The sequence below is a fragment of the Anomalospiza imberbis genome, chromosome 22 (assembly GCF_031753505.1).
Source record: "Anomalospiza imberbis isolate Cuckoo-Finch-1a 21T00152 chromosome 22, ASM3175350v1, whole genome shotgun sequence".
Classification (NCBI taxonomy): Eukaryota; Metazoa; Chordata; class Aves; order Passeriformes; family Viduidae; genus Anomalospiza; species Anomalospiza imberbis.
The window spans coordinates 5,967,740-5,989,910 of record NC_089702.1 but is presented as its reverse complement, the minus strand read 5'-3'; the positions used below and the strand labels follow the sequence as shown (position 1 = coordinate 5,989,910).

The 22,171-nt window shown below is 55.3% G+C and overlaps 1 protein-coding gene across 2 annotated transcripts in view; it reads left to right on the top strand.

Annotated features, from left to right (window-relative positions):
* The first annotated feature begins 11,760 nt into the window (after positions 1-11,760).
* Positions 11,761-22,171, top strand: part of SRCIN1 (SRC kinase signaling inhibitor 1) — a 67,328-nt gene continuing 56,917 nt past the window's right edge. The window contains exons 1-2 of one of the 2 annotated variants that reach the window (XM_068211828.1): positions 11,761-11,851; positions 18,883-18,945. The gene's annotated coding sequence lies outside the window, so the exon portion shown is untranslated. The remainder of the gene's footprint in view (positions 11,852-18,882; positions 18,946-22,171) is intronic. The other variant, XM_068211829.1, reaches the window with a different exon arrangement.

Genomic DNA, 22,171 nt, shown 5'->3' with positions numbered 1-22,171 from the left:
AAATAAATTTTTAAAAGGAAATAATGGGGTGGGGGGGAAAGGGAATTCTCTTGCACGCCTCGGAGCTGCTAAACTTTATTTGCAACTTTAAATCTCAAGGTTCCTTCGGTGTTTAGCAACTCTCCCGTGGTGCTTTCCAAAAAAAAAAAAAAAAAAAAAACCCAAAAAAAAAAAAAAAACAATAAAAAACCAAACAGAAACCCCCAGGCTGCAGATTGCTCTTTGCAAAAGAGGGGGAAATGGGGAAAAAAGAAGACAAAAATCCGATTTTAAGCGCTGGGCTCCTTTGTGGCGGGTCCCTCTGAACCTGAGGCCGCTGGAGCGGGCTCTGAGCTCCTGCTCAGGAGGCGAATTTTGGGGAAACTGTTCCCAGGGAAACCTTCCTGGGGGCAGGGAAGCGGCGGCTCCGCTCCTTCCCCAGCCCCTTTTTGTCTCCGGCATGAGAAGTTGGGTTTGTTCTTCTTCTGAGTTTTTTTTTGGGGGGTTTTTTTGGGGGTTGTTTGGGGTGGGTTTTTTTGGTTTGTGGTTTTTTTGTTTTTTTTTTTTTTTAATTTTAATCTGTAATTTGCTGATAATGGTTTGTTGGAGCACGAGAGATCCCAAATTAGTAACGATCCCAGAGGAGGAGGAGGAGGAGGAAAAGAGGAGGAGGAGGAGGAGGAAAAGAGGAGGAGGAAGCGCATTCCTGAGCGAGCGTGAAAAAAAAGAAAATTAAAAAAAAAATTCAAAATAACTCAAATTCGCGAGCGGGGATCACCTGATCGCTTTTCCCGCTGATCCCAACAGGATCCCTGTGGGATCTCCCCCTTTTTCCAGCACCCATGGGTGCTCCCCTGCACCAAAAAAAAAATCAGTTTTCCAGCCCAATCCCCCACATCTTCCCCCAGGCGAGAATTTCCCGAAGGGAATTTTTCCAGCCAAAAAAAAAAAGAAACCAACCGAACAAAAAAATTTCCTTCTTTGTTCGGGAAGAGGGGTTTGGGGGGCATCAGAATGAAAAATTCCAAATTTTTCAGCGGCGCTGGAGCTTTCCTGGGAATCCTGGGGTTAAATTCCCTTTTCCACACCGAGCCAGAGCCATTTTACCTTTGCGCTGAGCTCGGCCGGGAGGGAGGAGCGGAGCGGGGAGGAAAATTCGGGAATTCTGCCCCTGCCAGGGGGTCCCAAAAGGCTCTGGGAAAACTCCAAATCCCAGGGAATTCTCCCCAGACTCCCGCGGGGGAATCTGGGGGAGCAGCCGGAGCCCCCCGAGCGGAAGGGGGTTGGGGGATGAATGGAGACGTCATTTCCCAGGAAATCTGGGAGCGCCAGGAGGGGATTTTTTGGGAAAAGGGTGAAATTCCACTCGGGATTCCACTGTAGGGACATGGAAATGCGTTCTATTTATAAATATATTTATTTTTATTTTATATATTCTATTTATACAGCAGTGGGCAGGGCACAGGCGGGAGGTGTTTCCCGAATAAACTCATTTTTATCCCAAATAAACTCGTTTTAATCCCAAATAAACGCGTTTTTATCCCAAATAAACTCGTTTTAATCCCAAATAAACTCATTTTACTATCAAATAAACTCATTTTATCTCAAATTCCCGGCATTCCTGCCACAGGTCCCCTCCGTGTCCCCTTCACCTCCCGGCTCACTCTTAGCCAGTTTTTTGGTTTTTTTACTCTTTTAGGGCTTTTTGCTCTTTTAGGGTTTTTTACTCTTTTAGGGTTTTTTTAGGCCTGGAGATGGGAACAGCCAAGGATTGGGATGTTCCAGGGTCCCATCAAGGGATCCCTGGGGAGGATTTTTTTGGGGAATTAGCTCAGCCAGAAAACCTGGAAGTGTCTGTATCAGAATGTCAGAATGTCCAAATATCCCAATATTTGAATATCCAAATATCAGAATATCTGAATATTGGAATAACCGAGTATCCGAATATCTGAATATGGGAATATTTGTATATTGGAATATCTGAATATCCAAATATCCCAATATCTGAATATGGGAATACCAGAATATTGGAATATCTGCATATATGAATATCCCAATATCTGACTTTCTAAATATCCAAATATCTGAATATGGGAATATATGAATACTGGAATATCAGAATATTGGAGTATCTAAATATCCAAATATCTGAATGTTGGAATATCAGAATATCTGAATATCCAAATATCTGAACAGCTGACTATTGGAATATCTGAATATCCAAATATGGGAGTATTGGAATATCTGAATATCAGAATATTGGAATATCAAAATGCAGGAATATACAAATATCCACATGTTCGAATATTGGAATATTGGGATATATTGACTATCCAAATGTTTGAATATCTGAATATTGGAATATCCAAATATTGGAATATTTTTGTTTATTAATTGGGTATTTAATTGGGTATTTATTTGTGAGTGCATCTGGGTATTTCTGCCCTTCTGTATTTGTGTATTTGTTTATATATTTATATATCTATAAGTTTATATATTTGTATATGAATTTTTAATTTATTTTAATTTTATATATTTTAAATATTTTTATATTTTTATATTTATATGTAATTTATTTTATAGATACATTTATGCTTTTATACATTAATTTATTTATAGATATATTACTTTTTATAAATATTTATGCATTTTTATATTCTCACATTCCCATCCCAGCCCAATCCCTGCTCCCCTCGGGGGAATTCCCAACCCTCCTAGGCCACAGGAAAACACCTGAAATATTCCCGGGAAATTCATCCCTAGGCCATTTGGATCCTGGGAAAGAGGAAATTCCTGGAGATTGCCCCAAATCCGGGGGCACCAGGACTGTGGGATTCCCTTCCCATCCTGAAGAGAGGGATTTGGGATGAAAGAGGGGCAGAATTCCCAGGTGGGACAATTCCCAAAAATCATTCCTGGCGTGGATTTTCCTGGCAGGGGCGTGCAGGAAGTCGAGGAGGAGGAGGAGGAAGATCTGGGAGTTCTGTGGGATTTGGGATGGGATGGGATCCATGGGATGGAATCCATGGGACGGGATCCATGGGATCCATGGGATGGGATGGGATCCATAGGATGTGATCCATGAGGTGGGATCCATCGGATGGGGAGGGATGGGGTGGAATGAGATCCATGGGATGGGAAGGGATTCACAGGATCCACAGGATGGGATGCGGACCCTGGGATCCATGGGATGGGATGGGAAAGGGGGATCAGCTCCACTCCCCCTCCTGCAGATCCTGCAGCTTCCGGCTGGGAATTCCCACGGGATTTTCCCTCCTTTCTTGCTGGGCCTGGTGCCAGGACACCAAAAGGGGAATAAATCCCAAAAAGATTTAGGGAAAAGAGACTTTGGGGGCTGCATGGGGGCAAAAATTTGCTTTGACCCCACAAACGCCACAAATCCATCATTCCCACAGGGAAAGCGAGATCCATGTGGAAATCGGGAATCAGCCCCAAAACCCAGGAAAAGCCGAGGTGGGGGACTTCCCGGAGCAGCAGAAATCCTGGAGAATACACGGATTTGCCAGGAAAACCCCCAAAAATGGGATTAGAAATGAATTAATCCCACCCCAATTGAATTATTCCCATTGCAGGGAATGGTTTTATCCAATCTTTTTCCTTGTGGGAAGCAAAAAAATTATCCCCAAAAATGTTTGGGTTAAAATAGAAAGATTTGGGATAAAATAAAAATATTTGGGGTAAATTTTAAAATAAATTAAAAACCCCCTTGGAACGTTTTGAAACCGCAGAAAGTTTGGGGTGACCAAACCCTAAAAGTGTGGAAAAAATCCCATTTTTTGGTTTGGTGGTTTTTTGTTGTTGGTTTGTTTGTTTGGGGTTTTTTTTGGGTTTTTTTTTGGGTTTTTTTTTTTACCTTTTCCCAAGTATTTCCGGTGATTGAGGAGTTTATTCGGGATGTGAATGGATTCTCCCAAATTCCCAGGATTTTGGGATTTTCCAGGGGATTGAGAGCTGGAGCAGCTGCTTGGTGACCCACGGTGACCCCGCTGACCCCAAAGCGACCCCGGAGCGCTCAGTAATGCTAAGCTGGAGTTTTCAGGAATTTGGGAAGAGCAGGAAGAGCGGGGAGGGGAGGGGTTTTGTTGTCCAAAATGGGGTTTTTGAGGATAAAAAAGGGGAAATCCCACTTGGAGGGACTCGGCCCTAAAAGGATTGTGGCTTCCCTTGGGATGGGAAGCCTTGGAAAGGTTTTAATTCCAAAAAACGGCGTACTGGGGACAAAAAAAAACAGGGAATGCTCAGGGTGCAGAGATTCATCCCAAAATTCCTGGATTTGCCCGAATTCCCTCTTTTCCTTTTGGGGTGAAACATGGGAATCCTGTGGGAAGATCCCTCCTTTTGGGGAAAACCTGGAAATCCTATGGAAAGGCCCCTCCATTTGGGGGGGAAAGATGGGAGTCCTGGGAAAAGGGCTCTCATTTTGGGGGAAACCACGTGAATCCTGTGGAAAAGTCCCTCCTTTTGGGGGAAAAATATGCGAATGCTGTGGAAAAGTCCCTCTTTTGGGGGAAAAATACAGGAAACCTGTGGAAATGTCTCTTTTTTGGGGAAAAATATGGGAATCCTTTGGAAAAGCCCATCTGTTCTTGTCCAATGGGACATAAAATCCTGTATAATCCCATCCCATCCCAGGGATCATCCCGGGGTTATTTTACTCTAAAATAATCCGAATTTGGGATTTTCCTCTCCCTGGCGCTGCCACGCCGTCCCCACACGGTGGCAATGTCAGCCCGGCTGCTCCAGGAGTTCCCAAAAAACTTTGGGAATTTTTCCTTGGAGGAGTTTCAGGTTGGATTTTAGGGATAATTCCTCTCCTGGCGGGCGCTGGAAAAACAGGGGGTGGGGGGGAGAATTCCTGGGAACGTTCAGGATGCGGCTCTTGGGGACTTCTCCAAGGGAATAATTCCAGGATTTCGGGATTCCATGGAGCCGATCATCACAGGGATGGCGTGACAGGGGGTGACCCTGGATTTGGGATTTGTTGGGGTGTCCTGGGTTCCTTGGAGGGGGCTGGGGGTGCCCACCCAGCCCGAGGAGGGTCTGGGATGGGTGGGAATGAGGAAAGGGATGGCAGGCAGGAAATCCAGGATGGTGGGGTCTTCTCCAAGGTCAGGGAGGAGGGGATGGGGAGGAGCATGGGAAGGATCTGGGATGGATGATGGATGGATGGATGGATGGATGGATGGATGGATGGATGGATGGGATGAGCACAAGGAATGTGATGGCATCCAGGAAATTTGGGTTCCTGGGATATTTCCCAAGGTCAGGAGGGGGTGATGGGGCTGGGCACAGCACCCACCCAGCCCGAGGAGGGTTATTCTCACCTGGATGAACACAAGGATTAGGATGGCATCCATGAAATTTGGGATCCTGGGCTATTTCCCAATCTCAAGAGTGGATACTCAGGCTGGAGATCCCTTGGAATTCCCTGCCCCCACCCCACACTGCCCCTCCAGGGTGGCTGATCCAGAAGGTGATCTCGATCCCTTTCCCCCCACACCCCAAACCTGTCCATGCCCCCCTCCCAACCCCAAACCTGGATCGGCCCCGTGGGCTGCGAAAACAGAATAAAAACGAGGGATAAAAACGAGGGAAAAGATCCAGAAATAAAAACAAGAAATAAAAACCAGGAACAAAAACCAGGAATAAAAACTGGGAATAAAACCCGGGTATTCAACCGAGAGGGTGGAGCGAGGATCGCAAAGAGCACCAGAGCTCCAAATTGCGTCTCCATGGCAACGCCGGGCGATGCCGCGGCTCCGCCGCTCTCCTGGGGCTGGGGCCGGCTCTTCCCGCCTTCATCTCTCCTTTGCCACCATTTTTTTCCCCGGTTTTTCATCCCCCCTTTTACCCTTTTGAAATTTGCCGTGGTGACTCAGCACGGGCAGAGGGATCAGCGCCCTCTGTTTGTCCTCAGTGCTCTCCCGAATCCTGCCTGCATCTGTTTTCGTTCCCAGGATGGAATTTTGGGGAGCTCCATGAAGGACCCTCAGCCCACCCCGGGCTCTGCTCTGCTCCCGGCTGCAGCTGGAACCAAAATGTGGCTTAAAAACCCCAATCCCACAAAATTCTGGAGGGATCCGAGGGCCAGGAGGGATCCCAGGATCAGGAGGGATCCGAGGGCCAGGAGGGATCCCAGGATCAAGAGGGATCCGAGGATCGGAAGGGATCTCAGAGCCGGGAGGGATCCCAGGATCGGGAGGGATCCCAGAACCAGGAGGGATCCAAAGATCGGAAGGGATCTCAGAGCCGGGAGGGATCCCAGGGCCAGGAGGGATCCCAGAACCCCTGGGGCTGGGGGGTGACCCCTGAATTCCCGTGTCCCTGTCGCTGTCCTCGCTGTCACAGGGGTGATCCAGGAGCATTTCCCAACCTTTTGGCTTTTCCCAAAATGTCCTGAGGCCATTCCAGGGGTTTTGGGGGGATCTGTTCCATGGAAGATAATGGCACAATTCCTGCCTGTACCTGGGGGAATCCTGGGAAGGAGAGGAGAGGAGGAATCGAGCCCAGCATGGCCAGCCCCAGTTTGGGGTCAGCACAGGATTTCCTGTGGGATCATGGAAATCTCGGTCACCCCCCCAAAGCTGCTCCTTCCCCTGGGAAAATCCTCTTAGGGCCGCTGGGAGGAATCCCAAAGCCTTGGGAAGCAGCTGGGGTCCCTTCCCCGGCTCTGTCCCCATTTATGGACAGGATTTGTCCCCAATCATGACCAGGATTTGTCCCTATTTATGGCCAGCCCTGTCCCTATTAATGTCCAGTTCTGTCCCCATTTATGGCCAGCTCTGTCCCCATTAATGCCCAGGATCCGTCCCCATTTATGGTCAGATTTTGTCCCCAAGAATTTCCAAGATCTGTCCCTATTTAGGGCCAGGATTTGTCCCCATTAATATCCAGGATCTGTCCCCATTTATGGTCAGATTTTGTCCCCATTAATGCCCAGGATCTGTCTCCATTTAGGACCAGCTCTGTCCCCATTAATTCCCAGACTCTTGGGGCCACCCCTGGAGTGGCTAAAAACCCATGGAGCAGTGCTGAGGAAATCATGGAATTCTGGGGAAATTTAGGGATCTCACAGAGAACAGAGAGGTGACAAATCCGGGCTGGAAAGGGACATTTGACCCTCCCAACCCCTTTTCCACCCCTTTCCTGTTCCCCTTTTCCCCCCTTTCCTGTCCATCCTCTTCCTCCTCCATCGCGCTCCAACAATTCCTTGTCCACACCACATTTTGGGATGAAAATCCGGGATTTTGGCTGATGAGGGACAATTCCTCCCCCTTAACCCCAGCCCGGGAATGCGATCTGGAAATTTGGGACCACTCCCATCTCATCTTCCTCCTCGGGGGCTTAAAAGAGGTGAAAATTCCCCATTTTTCCAGGAAATTTGGGAATTCTAGGCCAAGGTCACCCCCCCGAGGGGTGGCAGTGCCCGGCTCAGGGGAGCCAAAGCTGCGGCTCCGCTTGCCGGTCCCTGTCCCCGCTGTCCCCGGTTGCCATGGAGATTTTCCCTCTTCGCGATGCCCGCAGGGAAGCGGCGGGAGCGGAGGGGACAGGGAGGGGACACCGCGGAGCGCTGTGACCACCGGGGCACTGTCACCATCAGGACACTGCCACCATCAGGGCACCACCGGGGCACTGTCACCATCGGGGCACTGATGCCACTGATGCCACTGATGCCCTGATGCCACCATCAGGGCGCTGCCACCATCGGGGCACTGTCACCACCAGGTCACCACCCGGGCACTGTCACCACCGGTGTGCTGCTACCACTGGGGCACTGCCACCATCAGGGCACCACCGGGGCACTGTCACCACCAGGGCACTGCCACCATCGGGCACCACCGGGGCACTGTCACCATCAGGGCACTGCCACCACAGGGCACCACCGGGGCACTGCCACCATCAGGACACTGCCACCATCGGGGCACCACCGGGGCACTGTCACCATCAGGGCACTGCCACCATCAGGGCACCACCGGGGCACTGTCACCATCAGGGCACTGCCACCATCGGGGCACCACCGGGGCACTGTCACCATCAGGGCACTGCCACCATCAGGGCACCACCGGGGCACTGTCACCATCAGGGCAGTACCAGGGCAATGTCACCATCAGGGCACTGCCACCACAGGGCACCACCGGGGCACTGCCACCATCAGGACACTGCCACCATCGGGGCACCACCGGGGCACTGTCACCATCAGGGCACTGCCACCATCAGGGCACCACCGGGGCACTGCCACCATCAGGACACTGCCACCATCGGGGCACCACCGGGGCACTGTCACCATCAGGGCACTGCCACCATCAGGGCACCACCGGGGCACTGTCACCATCAGGGCACTGCCACCATCAGGGCACCACCGGGGCACTGTCACCATCAGGGCACTGCCACCATCAGGGCACCACCGGGGCACTGTCACCATCAGGACAATGCCACCACCAGGGCACTGCCACCACCAGGGCGCTGCCACCACCAGGTCACCACCCGGGCATTGCCACCACCGGTGTGCTGCTACCACTGGGGCACTGCCACCATCAGGGCACCGCCACTACCAGGGCACCCTCAGGGCGCTGCCACCACCGGGACACTGCTACCCTGGGGACTCTGCCCCCGCTGGGACACTGCCAGTGCCAGGGTGCTGCCACCACCAGGGCATTGCCACCGCCAGGTCACCGTCAGGGCACTGCCACCACTGCAGCACCCCACAGATTCCCAAGAGCGGGGCTGGGCCGTGACACCACAGATTTGGGGGATTGCCAGAGGAATATTCCTGCAGGATTCCAGGTGGGTTTGGGGTTGGAAAAGGCGAATTCCCAGGATGGGCTGCGAGGGCCGGAGCGTGACTGGGAGCGGTAAAAACGGGAGCGGGGGCGCGGGGCCGGGCCCGGCGGGGACACGGAGCCGCTGCCGAGGGACAGATGGCGGTGGGAGGGATCCGTGAGGAGCTGCGGCAAAAACCCCAGCGAGAAGAGCTCGGGAGAGGATCGGGATTGGCTCGGGAAACTCCTCCCGGGAGAGGGAGGGTGAGGAGGGAGAGGAGGGCTGAGCTTGGGGGAGCAGAAATCCTTTCCTGGTTGTGGTTTTGGGGTGGGATGGACAGGATGGCAGCCCTGAAATCCCATTTACAGAGCCCGAATTCCCATTTGCAGAGCCTGAATTCCCATTTACAGAGCCCCAATTCCCATTTGCAGAGCCCTGCTCAGGGCTGAGGGGTTTGGGATGAGCCTGAGCAAGCACAAATCCTTCCCTGGTTGTGTTTTTGGGATTGGACTGGGACATGGGATGGGCAGGATTCCAGCCCTGAATTCCCATTTAGGGCCTGGCCCTGTCCCTGCTTAGGGCTGAAGGGTTTGGGGTGAGCCTGAGGGAGCACAAATCCTTTCCCTGACCCTGATTTTGGGATGGGACGGGGCTGGACACCCAAATCACCCCAAATCTGCTCCTATGCATCCCTATGAGATGGATCCACAGGGAGTGGGATGGATCCATGGGGTGTGGGGTGTGGGGTGTGGGATGGATCCATAGGATTAAGGACATCCCCATGGGATGGGGGATGGATCCATGTGATGGAACTGTGGGGTGTGGGGTGGATCCATGGGGTGCAGGATGGGGGATGTGGGACGGATCCATGGGGTGTGGCATGTGGGATGGTGTAGGCAGGATGGGTTCATGGGATGTGGGGTGTGGGATATGGGATGGATCCATGCGATGGATCCGTGGGGTGTGGGATGGATCCGTGGGGTGTGGGATGGCCCCATAGGATGGGGATACCTCATGGGGTGTGGGATGGCGTCATGGGATAGGGGATGACCCCATGGGGTATGGGATGGCCCCTGGCACCAGGAGGCCCCGAATTCCCCGGTGGCACCTCCAGGAGAGCAGGGTTTGGGGTTCATGAGGGGGTTTAATGCCGGGGGAGCAATTGGATCTCCACACCAAGATGGGGGCACTGGGGGGGTTGTAGGGTGGCATTGGGGGATTATGGGGTGGCACTGAGGGGTTATGGGATGGCACTGGGGGGCTATGGGGTGGCACTGAGGGGTTATGGGATGGCACTGGGGGGCTATGGGGTGGCACGGGGATGTTCTGGGGTGGCACTGGGAGCTTGTGGGGTCACCCAGGATCACAGGACAAGCTGCTCGTGCCCATCCCAGGGCAGGGACATGGGGACACGTTGCAGCGGGTGCTGTCCCCGTGACCCCCCATGCCCCCCCGTATCCCCCCCCGTCCCCCCCGGTCCTCCCCGCTGGCCGCGGCTCCATGGGGACGCGCTGGGCCGGAAAAGGCCGCGCTCCCTGCCCGATCCCATAATGGAGCCCCGGGGGCGGCTCCGCCGTTAATGCAGCCATGGGGGCGGGGGGGCTCCCGGGGGGAGTCCTGACCCTGCCCTGACCCCGCCCCGCCCCCCCCGGACCCCTCCGGCTCCTCTCTGAGCCTCCCCACCCCCCTCGACACACCCTGTGGTCCCCTGAGCCCCCCTGAACCCCCTTGACAGCCCCTGAACCGTCCTGACCGTCCTGACCCCCTCTGAACCCCCCTGAGATCCCCCTGAACCGTCCTGACCCCCCTGAACCCGCCTGAGCCCCCCCTCGACACCCCCTGAGCCCTCTGAGCCCCCCCTGAGCCCCCCTGAGCTCCCCTGAACCTCCAGGGTTGGGTCCCCACCGGGTGGGTGGCACTGGGTGTGTCCCCACTCTGGTGGGCACTGCCAAGCAGAGGCTGAGCCCTCTGTCACTGTGTCCCCACCTTGGTGGCACCATGGGCTGCCACCCCCATGGCTGTGTCCCCACCGTGGAGGGTGGCAGTGGCTGTGTCCCCAGCTCGGCGGGCACCACAGTGTGACCCCCCCCCGTCACTCTGTCCCCACCGCGCTCTGTCCCGGCTGGCACCTGCCCCGGTGCCACCGTTGCCAGGATCCATGGCAAGCTGGCCCAGCCCTGTCCCCGTGCCACCCCCACCTGCCCAGGTGCGCTCACACCACAGATCCGCCCTCCTTTCCCCCAGAAGCCACCCCTCAGCCTGTGCCACCTCCGGGGACATGCCCAACCGCTGTCCCCACCCCGCGCCAGCCCAGGGGACCCCACCAACAGCCCCTTCCCCCCCTCCACCCCCCGGCGACCCCAAACCTCCCGGGGGCGGCTCCTCCCACCCCCCCCTCCCTCCCGCTCCCCCTCCCCGTGCGCGCTCCCGCGGGTCCCCGCTGTCACCCGGCGACGGCGACAGCGACGCGCGCGCGCGCCGCCGCGGCCGATTTGCTGCCGGCAAATCAGCGGATAAAGGGGGAAAAAATATTAAAAAAACCCCAACAACACCACCACAAAAAAAAAAAAAACCAAAAAACCCCAACAACACCGCCAAAAAAAAAAAAACAAAACCAAAAAAAAACAACCCCAACAACACCACCGAAAAAAACCCAAAAAAACCCTTTAGGAGGGAGGGAGAGAGGCCTTTGAGGGGCAGAGCGGGGCGGGGGGCAGCCGTGCCCCCCTCCCCGCGCGGCTCCATCATGAGCTCATGTGTTTTTCCCGTTCGCTCCCTCCCGTAGCTCGCGGAGCCGCGCGCTCTCCCACGCGCAGCCGGGCGCGCTCCCGGCGCGCTCCCCGCGCCCACTCCCCGCCGCCGCCGCCGCTCCTCCCGTGCTCGGCCGGGCCTGAAGCCCCTTCTCCCCGCAGGAAAGGAGAGGAGGAGGAGGAAAAAAAATAAATAGGAAAAAAAAAAAAAAAAAAAAAGAAATTGAGGAAAAAGCACCCCAAAAAGCCCGGAAGCGCAGCAGCCTCGGCGAGCAGGAATGGGGAATTCACCCTCCCAAGGCATGTCACTCTCACTATGTGCATCCATTCTTAAGTAGCAGGTATTTTTTTTTATTTGTGTGGTTTTTTTGCTTCCCTTTTTCCTCCTTTCTCTCCCCCCACCCTTCCCCACCCCTTTCTTTTCTCCGCGTCGCCGGTGATGCCCGGGGTGGGGTGAGGGGGTGAAAAATGCTGGCTAGCGCTGCCGGAGTTTTGGTGGCCGCTCCGGAGGGGCGGGTGACAAGCGGCGGGACACGGTGACCCCCCACCCCTCCTTGGGGACAGCAGGGTCGCCCTTGTGGGGTCGGAGCTGCTTTTTGGGGGCGTTGTTGCCCCGCTGGAGGTGGGGAGCGCAGCGGGTTCTGGGGCTGCTCGGAGGGGGGGTTTTGTGCCCGTGGCCGCTCCAGCCGCCCTGGCCGGGGTTGCACCGGGATGTTTTGGTGGCCGAGCTGTGCTGGGAGAGGCCAGGCTCGGGATTTGTTGGCGGAGGGAGCCGTGAGCTCTCCCTCACCTGCTGCATTCGCTTTTCCACCTCCCCAGCCCCTGTGCCGAGACACAAAGGCCAGCACGAGCCACCGGGTGGCCACCACCGGGGCGACACTTTCAGCATCCTTGCAGCACGGGGATGGGGGGGGGGGGGTGTTTGAAATTTAAAAAAATATATATATAAATAAATCAATCTGGCGCATCCCGGGCTGAGCTGGGGCGTGGGGGGAGGAGGCGCGGAGGGAAACTTAAAATAACTCGGGAGGTCGCCAGCCCTGGGCTTGCAGAGCCGCCGCGGCACTCCGGGGGTGCCGCCCTGCCCCGTGCCAGCCCCGCGGAGGTGACAGAGACACGGGCGGGGGTCCTTTTGTCTGCGCTGGCCGCGGGCAGCTCCGCGCTCGCCCCGCGCTCTCTCCGCTCTCTTTGTTCTCGCGGTGGCACCGGGGGCTGGCGAGCGGCGATGCCGCTGTGTCCCCCCAGCCTGGCACCCACCCGGCGGGCACCCAAGTCCCCGGGAAGTTGGGCTGGGAGCCGGGAACGGGGCCGGGACCGGCCGGCGGCGGGGCCCTCGGGAGCTGCGCCCCTTCCCGGCGGCTCCGGGGGTGACGCGAGGGTCACACCTCAGTGGGAGGGGTCCCGCACCGGGAGGGGCTTCATCCCTTCCCTGCTCAGTCCCAGGGACTCCAAAGTCGCATCCTGGGATCCCCAAAGCCCCAACTCAGCGTTCTGGGGGTGCAGGTGCTTCCCAGCCCCCACCCCCACGTCCTGGGGGTGCAGGTGCTCCCCATCCCCACATCTTTGGGTTGCAGGTGCTCCCCGTCCCCTCTGGATGGTCCACGGCTTTCCCAGAGCTGGGAAAAGGGGCGAGGGGGGCCCTTAAGGCCCCTCCTGAACCCCCAAACCCAGGCGGGGTTCAGAGCAGTGCAGCCCCGGGGCTGTTCCATGCCCAGCGGCGCCTGTTGCCTGATGTTAATGAGGAATTCATTTCCAACGCGTTAATTATCTCCCGCCAGGCTGCCCCCGGCAACGCTTGCCGCCCTGGGAGCGGCTCGGTGCCCCTGGTAGGAGCCCCCTCCCCACTGGAAGCTGCTGGGCGGGACTGGGACCATTGTGGGGGGGGGGCGGCGGAGGAGCCCCCGGCCGTGGCAGGGCGGTCACAGCGGGTTTTTGGTGGCTTCGTGCAGAAGGAACTGCGGGCTTTGTGCCCTCCCGGCAGGGCGGCACGGGCAGGGAGGGATGCCCACCCATTTTTGTTTTTTGGAATTCTTGGTTTTTATGGAATGTCCTGGTGGCGGTCGGGGGGGGCTGGTGCCCCTCCTGGCACAGGAGAGGGTGGGGACAGCCCTGGCTGGGGACAGCCCTGGCTGGGGACTGGCACTGACTGGGAGCTGTGGGGCACTGGCGGGGCGTGGGTGTCACTGCCAGGCTTAGCTCTGCTGCCCCACTCGGGAAAACCGCGGATTTCCCCCGAAAATGTGGTTTTTCTTTTAGGGAAAGGGGGATAAAGGCGCCTCCCTGCTGGGCAGAGGATGAGCCCCGGGCATGAATCCGATCCAGGCTGGCTGGACACCCTGGTGAGGGTGGCACCTCTGTCCCCTGACATTGTCCTGTCCCTCCTTTTCCTTTTCCTTTTCCTTTTCCTTTTCCTTTTCCTTTTCCTTTTCCTTTTCCTTTTCCTTTTCCTTTTCCTTTTCCTTTTCCTTTTCCTTTTCCTTTTCCTCCCCAAAATTCCCCAAAATTCCCCCATTCCCACCCCTCCCATGGCAGCGGGGTGCCCTTGGCTCCGGAGTGTCCCCCCCGGTCCCCAGGGGCCACCTCGGCGGGGCAGAGCCATCAGGGCAGGGTTTCATTGGAGCCATCGATCGATTGTCGCCATCGATCCTCCGCGTCCTCCGCGCCCTGGGGACACCGGGGACACGTGGCATGGCCGCGTCCCACGGCGGGGAGGGGACAGGGCCGGTGTGGCGTGTCCCTGTCCCTGTGACAGGACGTGGGAGTGATGCTGGGAAGGGGCGGGAGCGGCTGAGGGAGTGGGAATGTTCATCCTGGAGAAAAGGGAATCAGGAGGGACATTGTCAGGTCCCTGACAGGAGGGGACATCAGGCTCTGGTCCCAAGGGACAGGTTTGGAGTTCCAGGAGCGGCTGAGGGAATGGGAATGTTGGTCCTGGAGAAAAGGGGGATCAGGAGGGACCTTCTGGATCTGTGCAGGAGGGAACTTCACACTCTGATCCCAAGGGAAGGGTTTGGAGTTCCAGGAGCGGCTGAGGGAATGGGAATGTTGGTCCTGGAGGAAAGGGGGATCAGGAGGGACCTTCTCAGGTCCCTGACAAGAGGGGACAGCCGTGGGGGCTGGGCTGTGATGCCAAGGGACAGGAGGAGAAGGAATGGCCATGGCTGGGATGACAAGATCCTGAATGGCTGGGATGAGAGGATCCTACAGGGTTGGGATGAGAGGATCTCCCATGACTGCGATGAGAGGATCCGCCTTGCAGCCCAAATCATTCCATGACCCCATGAAATTCCCTGATCCCATGAAATTCCCTGATCTCACAGAACCCCAGCTCCAAGCTCCCCAGGGTGCAGAGCCAAGGCCGTTTCCCCAAACTCCATGGGATTCTTCCTATTCCAAACCCCCAAATCGGGGCTCTGACCCCCCGAGTCAGCACCCCCATCCCCGCCAGGCTTTGGGGACATCCCAAATCCGTCCCCACGAGGATTCTCAGCATTCTGAGACCCCTCCCTCCCCTCCCTCCCCGTGCCGCTGCAGGTGCTGCGGGACTCGAGGGCTCTTCAGGCTGAGCCCTCCTCGATGGCAGCTCGGGGACAATGAAACTTTGCCGTCAGCTGCTTTTATTTTATTTTTATTTTATCCCTCCCCCCTCCCCTCGCTTGCTTTCCACTTTCAGAATCCTTGCAAATGATGGGGTTTGGGTTTTTTCTCTATTTTTTAAAGAATTTTTTTTTTTTGAGATTCATCTCCAGCAGATGATGGAGAGGGTGGGAGGGAAGGGAAGGGACAAAAACACTTCGGGGTTGTTTGTGTTGTTCTCTCGCTGCTGAAATGTTCTGATTGCGGAGGCAGAGGAGGAGTTTGGTGATCCGGGAACAGCGAAAAGCTGGGAAATGTGGGAGATGAATCCCAGCCCCAAACTGGGAAATGCCTGAGCTCAATTCCAGCTGCAAACTGGGAAATGTGGAAGCTGAAATCCAGCTCCAAACTGGGAAATGTGGAAGCTGAAATCCAGCTCCAAAATGGGAAATGTTGAAGCTGAAATCCAGCTCCAAACTGGGAAATGTGGGAGCTGAGTCCCAGTTCCAAACTGGGAAATGTGGGAGATAAATTCCAGCTCTGAACTGGGAACTGTGGGGGCTGAATCCCAGCTGCAGACTGGTCCTGTCAGGGTGTGGCGCTGTCCCCTCCTTCCCCAGGTCCTGTCAGGGAACGGTGAGGCAGTGTCCCCTCCAAAGGATCTCCGTGTCCTGTCAGGGTGTGGCAATGTCCCCAGGTCCTGTCAGGGTGTGGCGCTGTGCCCCCCAAAGGTGCCCAGGTCCTGTCAGGGTGTGGCAGCGTCCCCTCCAAAGGGTGTCCAGGTCCTGTCCCCTCCTTCCCCCGCTCCTGCTCCCTCCCTCCGTCCCCCCCTCTCTCCCTCCCCGCGGTCCTGGCCATCAAAGCCGGGAGCTCTCGGGGATTTTCAGCCCTTCCCGAGCCGCGAGAGCCTGCAAAGGACTCTCAAGGACACCGCGATGGAGCCTTCCCTGCCCTCCTCCTCCTCCTCCTCCACCCCGCCAAGCCCCGCTCCTTCCCCCGGGAATCTCCCAAATCCATCTCTGCCTCCCTTTTGTCCCCCGCAGGTGACACAGCCCCGTCCCCTCCCCGAGGGTCTCAGGTGGGCTCTGGGCCACCTCTGCTGCTCCCTCGGGGCTTCCAAATCCCATAAAATGCCCTGCTCCCGCAGAACCCTGGGAATCGGCGCCTGGGGTGGGTTGGATTCTCCATGGGCTCGCATTCCCGGAATTTGAGGGAATTTTTGGCTGCCCCATCCCAGCTAAAATAACCCCGGAGAGCGAAAATTGGGGAATTTTCCCAGCTTTTGTCTCCCTTCCATCCAAACTTTGGGAAAAGTGGGTGTTCCCAGGGCAGGTCCCGGCCTCGAGGGCGTGCAGGTGATGCCGAGATCAAAGCCTGGCAATTCATGATCCCACTTGGGAATTCATGTTTCCAGCTGGGAATTGACAATTCCACTTGGAAATTCATGATCCTAGTTGGAAATTCATGGTTCCAGCTGGGAATTGACAATTCCACTTGGGAATTCATGATCCCAGTTGGGAATTCATGGTCCCAGTTTGGAATTAACGGTTCCAGTTTGGAATTCATGGTTCCAGTTGGGAATTCATGATCCCAGCTGGGAACACCCCCAGCCTTCCCTTTCCCTCCAAAATCCCTAGGAGGGGATTGGAGAGCTCCATTCTCCCTGGAAAACCGAAGGAGCCGCCTTTGGCCTCCTCCTTTCTCTTTTTCCCCCTAAAATTCCCAAATTTTCTCCTCTCAGGTGTCACCAGGGAGAGGAAGGAGATTCCCGCAGGTTTTCCTGGCAGGTTGCAAAACGCGGCATAAATAATTCATCCCCTCCTCCATTATCAAAACAAAGGAATAAAGCAAATTTCCAAAGGATTTTCCACTCACATTCCATGGGTTTTATTGGTTTTTTGTTTCCCTGCTTTTCTTACGCCTCAGAGATGATTTACTCACAGCGACCATGAAATTCCCTCCCAGATTTCAGATCCATCGCTGGGAGCCACAAAAATCCCTCAAAACCACCCCAAAAATCCAGGGGAAATGGGGATAAAAGTGTTTGGCCGGGTTTTTTGTCCTCTAGGGGGGTTTTGGGGTGCAGGAAATTTCGTGGATCCCTTTCCCACCCTTGTCCTGGCAGAAAAAGGGATCTTAGTGGAGTCTGTGTCCCCTCTTCACCTGTCCTGGTCAGCCCGTGACCCCACAACCCCAAAAACAAAGGCTCAGAGCAGCTCTGGTATGTTTTGTAGGATCAAGGAATGCCTTGGGATCAGCAGATTGGGAATGGGATTTTCTGGGTCTGGATCCATGGGGTAGAAGGGGCTGTGAATCCCCTTTTCCCTCCCCAAATTCCCCCATATCCATTATGGGGTTGTGGTTGTTCACAGGGACAGTGTGAGGGAATGGGGTCAGACCCCAAAATTGGGCATGGGAATGGGATTTTTGGGATTTGGGGCTGGAAGGATGAGTGGGATGATCTAGATCTGGATCCATGGGGTAGAAGGGGCTGTGAATCCCCTTTTCCCTTCCCAAATTCCCCTATATCCATTAAAGGATAATGGTTGTTCACAGGGGCAGTGGAAGGGAAAGGGGTCAGACCCTAAAACTGGGCACGGGAATTGGATTTTTTGGGATTTGGGGCCGGCAGGATGGGTGGGATGGATCTGAATCCATGGGGGAGAGCCCTGAGCATCCCCTTTTTCCCCAAAAAGTTCCCCCATATCCATTATGGGGTCGTGGTGGCTCGTGGGGAGGGTGTCAGGGCAAGTCCAAGGGGTCAGACCCCAAAACTGGGTGTGGGAATGGGATTTTGGGGTTTGGGCCCAGCAGGACACCGAGCCCATGCAGCTTCACTTTGGGGTAAAAAGATCCTTTCTACGCATTCCCCAGTAAAAACCCACAAAAACCCAAGATTTTTATCCTTCCATGCCCTTAACTCTTCCCAATAAAAACCCGGGACCCCAAAGATGTGGAATGGGATCTTTTGGGGTTGGTTTGCAGCCTGGTTTGGGATATTTCCCTTCCCTGCTATGGGATATTCCTCCCCTTCTTTTGGGATAATCCTCTCCTTGTTTTAGGATATTCCTCTCCCTATTTCAGGATATTCTCTTCCCTGTTTTAGGATATTCTGATCCCTCTTTTGGGATATTCCCCCCCTTGTTTTGGAATATTCCTCTCCCTCTTTAGGGATGTTCTCTTCCCTCTTTTGGGATATTTCCTTTCTTCTTTTGGGATATTCCTCTCCTTGTTCTGGGATATTCTGATCCCTGTTTTAGGATGTTCCTCTCCCTATTTTGGGGTAGTCTCCTCCCTGTTTTGGGATTTTCCTCTCCCTATTTTGGGATATTCTTCTTCTTGTTCTGGGATATTCTGATCCCTGTTTTGGGATGTTTCTCTCCTTACTTTGGGATATTCCCTTCCTAATTTTAGGATATTCCCCTCCCTATTTTGGGATATTCCCCTCCCTATTTTGGGATGCTCCCCTCCCTATTTTGGGATGTTCCTCTCCCCACAAGCAGGAACAAATTCCCTCTTGTAGGGACACCATTCCCAGCCCTACATCCATGGAACCCATGGGATCCAGTGGGATTTTCCCTCTTTTCCCCATCCCTCTCCACCTTCCACTCCCACCCCTTTCCCGCCGTTCTTTTATTTCAGGTTTTTCTCTGTGTTTCGCTTGCTCTGATTAATTTCTTTCTTTCCGCCTATCCAAATTCCCGGGGAAAAAAAAAAAGCCAACAAAAATAAAAAATTCTCGGCTGGAATTTCCCGTGAACATTCATGAATCTCCTCCTTTCCTGTCCCTACCCAGGGCTCCATGGAATTGCGGGCGGGAAGAAGCCAGGACTGTGTTCCCTTTGTTTAAAGTCTCCAGGTCAGTACCAGGGGCCGACAGCGTCCTCCCCTTTTCCCTAGATTTTCCACAATTCCATGATTTTCACTCTTCCCCCGCCCCTCTCCCGGGAGCCAGGCCATGGTGGGTGAGGGCAGCACCTGGAGGCCCAATTTTGGGATGTTTTAGAGGGTCCCACCCAATTTTTGGGATGATTTTAGGAGGTTCCTGCCTGATTTTTGGGATGTATTAGAGGGTCACACCCATTTTTTGGGATGTTTTAGGAGGTTCTTGTCCTGGTTTTGGGATGTTTTAGAGGGTCCCACCATTTTTGGGATTCAATGGTGATTCTGGGGAGGGATTCAGCAGTGATGGTTCTTTGGGATTCAGTGGTGATGGTCCTTTGGGATTCAGTGGTGACTTTTTGGGATTCAGTGGAGATGGGTTTTTTGGGATTTGGTGGTGATGGTTTTTCAGGACTCAGTGGTGTTTTGGGACTCAGTGGTGATGGGTTCTGGCGATACAATGGTGATTTTTGGGGAGGATTCCGTGGTGATGGTTCTTTGGGATTCAGTGGTGGCTTTTTTGGGATTCAGTGGTGATACTCCTTTGGGATCCAGTGGTGACTTTTCAGGATTCAGTGGTGATGGGTCTTTGGAATTCAGTGGTGACAACTTCTTGGGATTCAATGGTGTTTCTTTGGGATTCAGAGGCAATACATTTTTGGGATTCAATGGTGACGGTTTTTTGGGATTCAGTGGAGTTTTGGGATTCATTGGTGATTTTTTTTGGGATTCAATGGTGACTTTTTTGGCATTTAGTGGTGATGGGTTTTTGGGATTCAGTGGTGACTCTTTGGGATCCATTGGTGATGATCCTTCAGTTCTGGGGATTTCATGGCAATGGTTTTTTGGGATTCAGCGGTGATGATCCTTCGGGATCCAGTGGCTGAATGGCTCAGGCAGCTCCTGGAGGTGTCAAACCCAGCACAGGAAGCACAGAGAGCTGAGTGTAGGATTTGTAGGATTTGTAGGATTTGTGGGATTTGGGGAAACTTTTCCAACCAGGAAAGCCCCTCCCGACCCCTCTCCCCCCCCAGCCCCAAAGCAGGGTCCATAAACCCTTGGTGGCATCTCCTGAGTCACGAGCGCCAGGGTGACATCCCGAAGGACATTTATGTGGGATCAGGAGCAACAATGACGGAAAAAAACCCTTTTCCCGACCCTTTGGAACATTTTCCCTGCCTCCCGTCTGCTTTTCCGCCTCTGTCTGGGGGGATGAAAGCGCCGCAGAGGTGACAGCGCCAGTGAGGCCACCGCTAATGGGGACATTAATGAGTTTTGTCTCCAGGCCCCAAAGCGCCTCCTGACCCTTCCCGAGGGTTTTGAACACCTGGAGGAAACTGGCGCCGCTTTCATCCCGGGTTCCGGCCCGGAAAAGCCCTGGAGGCAGCCAGGGAGGGGGTGGAGGTGGTTTTTGTCACCAAAAGTCCTCGGGTTTTGTCACCAAAGCCCTGCTGAAGGTGACAGGAGCCGGCTGGGATGGGATGAGCTGGGAATTCTGTGTGGGAATGGTGGGAATGCTTGTGGCTTCCCAGAGGAAGGGGTGATGGCCACAGGTGTCCCAGAGCAGAGGACAGCATGTCCCAGGTGCCACAGTGTCCCCTGGGACAGGCGACGGGTTGTCCCCAAACCTGTGGGACAGGGGAAAGTGTCCCCATCCCATAGAGACAGGTTGTCCCCATCCCATGGGACACAGAAGGGGTGTCCCCAACCCCATGGGACAAAGAAAGGTTGTCCCCAGACACCCTGCGACAGGGGAAGGGATTGTTCCCACCATGCTGGGACAGGGGAAGGGTTGTCCCCATCCCAGTGGGAGAAAGGAAAATATTGTCCCCAACCCCGTGGGACAGAGGAAGTTTGTCCCCATCCCCCGGTCCCCACTGCCCTCTCCCGTGCCTGGCACTCCCTCCTGCTGTTTCCCTTTTAATTACAATTATCACAATTATCACAATTATCTCTCCTCCCCTATGGGCATCTTCCTCTCCCTCTTGTAAAATTGGGGCACAACAGTGGTGTCTTCATCCTCCTCCTCCTCATCTGCCTTGTCCTCATCCTCCTCATTCTTATATTCCTCATCCTTCTCATCGTTCTCATCATCCTCATCATCCTCCTCCTCCTTCTCCTCATCCTCCTCATTCTCATCCTCCTTCTCCTCATTCTCATCCTCCTCATCCTGTGCATCCTCCTCATCATCCTCCTCATCTTCATCCTCCTTCTCCTCATCCTCCTTCTCATCCTCCTCATTCTCAACCTCCTCATCATCTTCATCCTCCTTCTCCTCATCCCCATTCTCTTCCTCCTTCTCCTCAATCTCCTCCTCCTTCTCCCCATCCTCCTCACCCTCCTCCTCCTCTTCCTCTCTGGAGCTGTCTGCGCTCCTGTGTTCCCTCGCTGGCTCCTGGCCCCGGTTGCCCCCTGGCCACCCTCGCTGCTTGCCCCCTGCTTTTCCCAAACGCAGCCACGTTCCAGACCCTTCCCCCTGGGAATTCCGGGCCTCATCCACACGCGATCCACCCCGGGAGAAGCTCCGGCTGCGGTGAAATTAATTCCCCGCTAAAAATCCCCCGGTGGAAACAATTCCCCGGTAAAAATTCCCCGCCATCCGCGGCCTGGAGCCGCTTTTCCATCCCGGCGAGCGGGATGGGGCCGGCGCTCACCCTGAGGGATGAGCAGGTGGCCGGGGGCCGGGGCAGCGCCGAGAGCTCCCCAAAATAGAGCCGGGAGCGGGGGGGAGGATGCGGCCCCGGCTCCCCGCGGCTGCTCCTGCCAGAGCCGCCTGACGGCTGCAGCCTCGTCAGAGCTGTACCTATAATTACTGCACCTATAATTACCGTCTGATGTGCCGCAATTAGAGCGCCGGCAGAGGAGTTGGAGCAGACGGGAGCGGCCTTGGCTGCCTGCGAGGGCTTCCAGCCCTTCCCGGAGCCTTCCAGCCGTTCCCGGTTCCTTCCAGCCCTTCCCGGAGCCTTCCATCCCCTCCCGGAGCCTTCCAGCCATTCCCGGCTCCTTCCAGCCATTCCCGGAGCCTTCCAGCCATTCCCGGCTCCTTCCAGCCCCTCCCGGTGCCTCCTTCCCCGTTTCTTCCATCCCTTCCCGGTTCCTTGCACCCCCTTCCAGTCCCTTCCATCCCATCGCAGTCCCTTCCATCCCCTCCCAATCCCTTCCATCCCATCCCAGTGCCCTCCAACCCCTCCCAGTCCCTTTCA